Genomic DNA, 5253 nt, shown 5'->3' on the forward strand with positions numbered 1-5253 from the left:
TCACAAAAGTGGCTTCGAAGGGCAAAACTGGTTCATCCAAAACAATTGGAGAGCTTAAAGCAGAACCAATTCGAATGAAACACTATTGGTGAAACTTCATCATGAGAACGTCACAAGCTGATCACGCTCTATGATATGACTAGTATTATGTTGCTTCTAGTAGGCTAAGCGCAAGCCGAAACATCAACATGTGAAAGTCGTAGAATTTTGCAATCAAACTGTGGCTAGTACTGTGATGTTACTAGTAACCTGGTGTTCCGTCATATGGCCAAGAGAGCATTTGAAGGCGAAACTTCTGCATGGGAAAGCTGCATCATGATCAAAATTTTATATCGAGTATTATGTTGACGTTAGTAGGCCTTGGCCGAAAACGCAGCATGTGAAAGGTATAGATAAAAGTTATTGTTGCAGTCAGTACTGTGTAGTTACTAGTAGCTGGATTTAAGCTCAAAATGAGACACTGTTGGTGAAACTTCATCATGAGAATGTCACAAGCTGATCAAGCTCTATGATATGACTAGTATTATGTTGCTTCTAGTAGGCTAAGCGCAAGCCGAAACATCAACATGTGAAAGTCGTAGAATTTTGCGATCAAATTGTGGCTAGTACTGTGATGTTACTAGTAACCTTGTGTTACGTCATATGGCCAAGAGAGCATTTGAAGGCGAAACTTCTGCATGGGGAAGCTGCATCATGAACAAAAGTTTATATCGAGTATTATGTTGACATTAGTAGGCCCTGGCCGAAAGCGCAGCATGTGAAAGGTATAGATAAAAGTTATCGTTGCAGTCAGTACTGTGTAGTTACTAGTAGCTGGATTTAAGCTCGAAATGAGACACTGTTGGTGAAACTTCATCATGAGAACGTCACAAGCTGATCACGCTCCATGATATGACTAGTATTATGTTGCTTCTAGTAGGCTAAGCGCAAGCCGAAACATCAACATGTGAAAGTCGTAGAATTTTGCGATCAAATTGTGGCTAGTACTGTGATGTTACTAGTAACCTTGTGTTACGTCATATGGCCAAGAGAGCATTTGAAGGCGAAACTTCTGCATGGGGAAGCTGCATCATGAACAAAAGTTTATATCGAGTATTATGTTGACGTTAGTAGGCCCTGGCCGAAAGCGCAGCATGTGAAAGGTATAGATAAAAGTTAGCGTTGCAGTCAGTACTGTGTAGTTACTAGTAGCTGGATTTAAGCTCGAAATGAGACACTGTTGGTGAAACTTCATCATGAGAACGTCACAAGCTGATCACGCTCTATGATATGACTAGTATTATGTTGCTTCTAGTAGGCTAAGCGCAAGCCGAAACATCAACATGTGAAAGTCGTAGAATTTTGCAATCAAACTGTGGCTAGTACTGTGATGTTACTAGTAACCTTTTCTTACGTCATATGGCCAAGAGAGCATTTGAAGGCGAAACTTCTGCATGGGGAAGCTGCATCATGAACAAAAGTTTATATCGAGTATTATGTTGACGTTAGTAGGCCCTGGCCGAAAGCGCAGCATGTGAAAGGTATAGATAAAAGTTATCGTTGCAGTCAGTACTGTGTAGTTACTAGTAGCTGGATTTAAGCTCGAAGTGAGACACTGTTGGTGAAACTTCATCATGAGAACGTCACAAGCTGATCACGCTCTATGATATGACTAGTATTATGTTGCTTATAGTAGGCTAAGCGCAAGCCGAAACATCAACATGTGAAAGTCGTAGAATTTTGCGATCAAACTGTGGCTAGTACTTTGATGATGCTTGTAGCCAACCGAATTGGTTGAAAAGCCCAATAAGTAAGCTAACTTGGGAGAGCTTGTTGGAAACCAAATGCTACTAGATTGGTCCAAATACATCCTTCAACAGGGGATCACTTGGCTCGCTTTACGAAGAGGAGCACAGCTATATGTGTTAATTCGGTATGAATCGCAAGATTTGTTTACCGACCTCTCTAACGCAAAAGGCGGTCTCGGCTTCGGCTGTTGACTGCGTCCGATTCAGGGTTATATAACTCTCGATTGAACACATTGATGTTCTATTGTTGGTGCTTCCAATAAAATTGGAACACTTAAAGCAGAACCGATTCAAATAATAGCATTCTGATCAATGATTGCATTCCTTGATCAAGAACTGCTGGAGTCATTGTGATGGCGAATTTTCTTCATAAGAAAATTGCAAAGAGACGGAACTTAATGAGACTAGTATTATGTTGTTTCTAGTAAGCGGAAGCTGAAACAGCAACATGTGAAAATCAAGTTTTGTTCAATGATCTCGAGGCGATAAGTACTATGAAGCAACTAGTAGCCTAAGCATGACTCAGATTTGAGACAGTCAAAAAGACTGGCGAAACTTCTTCACATGAAAGTTACATAGAGAACTACAAATGTATACAGCGAGTATTATGTTGTTTCTAGTAGGCGAAAGCTGAAACATCAACATGTGAAAGTTGTCTGCAAACTGTAGAACGATATGTGATTAGTACTGTGCTGTTACTAGTAGCCAGTCTGACTGTAGAAGCCAAGACAAAGGGAAACTAATGCATCTGAAAAGGACAAGTTATGGAAAGGTATGCACGATAAGTATTATGTTGTTTCTAGTAAGCGGCAGCTGAAACATCAACATGTGAACGTCGTTGTGTACAGTAACCTAGAACTATATAGTCCTTAGTAACGTGCATTTACTAGTACCTGTAATTGGTATTCAGACTCAGGCAGTTTGGAATAGTTTGGCAAAGATGCACCAGAGAAAACTGGGATTTGATACAGAAATTGTTGAATACAAGTATTATGCTGCTTCTAGTAGGTTGAATCCGAAACATCAGCATGTGAAAATTGAAAACATTTCTGGTTCGAATTGTCACAAGTATTTGGTGATCTGAGTAGCCAAACTCACTACAACGCCAATTGAAGGCAAAAATTCTCAACGGGAAAAGCTATTCTCATTGAATGAGCTAACAAGACGAGTATTATGTTGCTTCTAGTAGGCGAAAGCCAAAACATCAACATGTGAAAGTCTTGCTGAACAAATTTAATGTTGTTGAGCTCAGTACCGTGTGAATTAGTAGCCATAATTGGCGAGCGAAAATTGAACTGGCGAAACTTCGTCTTTGGAAAATTGCAGATGCCGAGCACTTATTTTGCAACGAGTATTATGTTGACTGTAGTAAGCGAAAGCCGAAACAGCAACATGTGAAAGCTGTTGAAATTTGTGGTCATTTTGCAATAAGTACAAGGAGTGTAACTAGTAGCCAGGTCAAAATTTGGGATAAGAATGAGCAAAAATTCTGCATGAGAACAGTTGAAATTATGAAACTAAATTACAAAGACTAGTATTATGTTGTTTCGAGTACGCGAAAGCGGAAACATCAACATGTGAACGTTTGTAACGAAGTTTCGTTAATTTTCAGCCTAGTACTGAGCAAGAACGAGTAGCCTCATCTCCAATCCCACGCAAAATGTAGTGAAATATGTGAGTGAACCTTATTCACGGTGAGGGTTTCCCGAGGTCTGTATTGCAGCGAGTATTATGTTGCTTCTAGTAAGCGAAAGCTGAAACAACAACATTTGAAAGTTGGAATTAATGACTGAATGGAAACTTCGACCTGTGTTTGATAGTAGTAGCGAACAAAACTGCTGAATCGGTTTCTGTCTCATATTGGTCAGTGAACCAATTAAGAGACAATCAACTACATAACCTGAATTGGGCGAGAGAACCCCCTTAACTTAAGCATATCAGTAAGGGGAGGAAAAGAAATCAACTGAGAATCCCTTAGTAATGGCGAATGAACAGGGAAAAGCTCATCGGGAAGAGAAATGGCAACATTTCTCGGTGTCCGGTATGGTTTGATGCTAGACTGGTGAATTTGTCCTGATGTCTACTGGAAAGTAGCATCAAAGAAGGTGAAAATCCTGTAAAGGTCATTTTCGATACCAGTCATAATGGCTCATTCCTATGAGTAGAGTTGTTTGAAAGTGCAACTCGAAGCTGGAGATATGTCTCTCCAAAAGCTAATTATAAAGCGAGACCGATAGTAAACAAGTACCGTGAGGGAAAGTTGAAAAGCACTCTGAAGAGAGAGTGAAAAGTACGTGAAACTGTTGAAGGGGAACTGGAGTGAGCGTTACCATACTCAATGCCTTGATATTATATTCTCGGCTACCGAGTAGTGTAGTTGTCGTCTTTTGGCAAATCTTGTTAATGAATCGAGCAGAAGTTTTCCTCGGAATTCTTCTTGTTGATTCTAAACAAAATGAGATAAATTGATCTTGATTGCCTGTCTGACCTCAACTTCCTACTCAATGCTCTCTACAGCCCGTCTTGAAACACGGACCAAGGAGTGTGAGTTGCTTGCAAGTGTTGTCGCTCATTGAAAGCGCACACGCGAAATGAAAGTGAACAGTGTAATTTTTATGAATTGCACTACTTTGTGTGGTGAGGGCGCCGATTCGGTGTCCCGCAACCACGGACGGTTTTGCTCTTATTGCATGACTGATCCAGAGCAAGTAGCACACGACCCGAAAGATGGTGATCTATGCTTGGGCAGGGCGAAGCCACGGGAAACCATGGTGGAAGCCCGAAGCGGTTCTGACGTGCAAATCGATCGTCTGACCTGAGCATAGGGGCGAAAGACTAATCGAACCATCTAGTAGCTGGTTTCCTCCGAAGTTTCCCTCAGGATAGCAAAAGCTTGAGCAAGATTGAAAAATCTTCGCAAAGCAATTTCATCGGTTAAAGCGAATGATTAGAGGAATGGGGGAAAATTTTTCCTTCACCTATTCTCAAACTATAAATCGGTGAGATGTCCTTGTGACTTAATTGCACTTGGACTATGAATGCAAGCTTTTTGTGGGCCGCTTTTGGTAAGCAGAACCGGCGATGTGGGATGAACCAAAAGTTGGGTTAAGGCGCCTAACTACTTGCTCATGAGTCACCACAAAAGGTGTTGATTGATACTGACAGCAGGACGGTGGTCATGGAAGTTGAAATCCGCTAAGGAGTGTGTAACAACTCACCTGCCGAATCAATCAGCCCTGAAAATGGATGGCACTAGAGCTCGTGGCCTATACCCAACCATGAATATCAATATCTAACGCAAGTTAGATTAGAGAAAAAGAGCCTCACCAGCTCAAAAATGATATTCATGTGTAGGAGGACACATTGATTGCGCTAAAGTATGCACGCAAGTGTATGCGCGAAGCGATCAATGGAGCAGATCTTGGTGGAAGTAGCAAGTACTCAAATGAGAACTTTGAGGACTGAA

General features: G+C 41.1%; 1 non-coding gene and 1 pseudogene across 1 annotated transcript in view; both read left to right on the forward strand.

Annotated features, from left to right (window-relative positions):
* The first annotated feature begins 1847 nt into the window (after window positions 1–1847).
* On the forward strand, window positions 1848–1999 carry LOC142355270 (5.8S ribosomal RNA; annotated as a pseudogene).
* A 1683-nt stretch (window positions 2000–3682) lies between these two features.
* Window positions 3683–5253, forward strand: part of LOC142355271 (large subunit ribosomal RNA) — a 3522-nt gene continuing 1951 nt past the window's right edge. Inside the window, exon 1 of the ribosomal RNA XR_012761186.1 lies at window positions 3683–5253. This exon is cut by the window's right edge and continues 1951 nt beyond it. This is a non-coding gene — a ribosomal RNA (large subunit ribosomal RNA).

Source organism: Convolutriloba macropyga, unplaced genomic scaffold, assembly GCF_964194025.1.
Source record: "Convolutriloba macropyga unplaced genomic scaffold, txConMacr16.3 SCAFFOLD_939, whole genome shotgun sequence".
Taxonomy (NCBI): Eukaryota; Metazoa; Xenacoelomorpha; order Acoela; family Convolutidae; genus Convolutriloba; species Convolutriloba macropyga.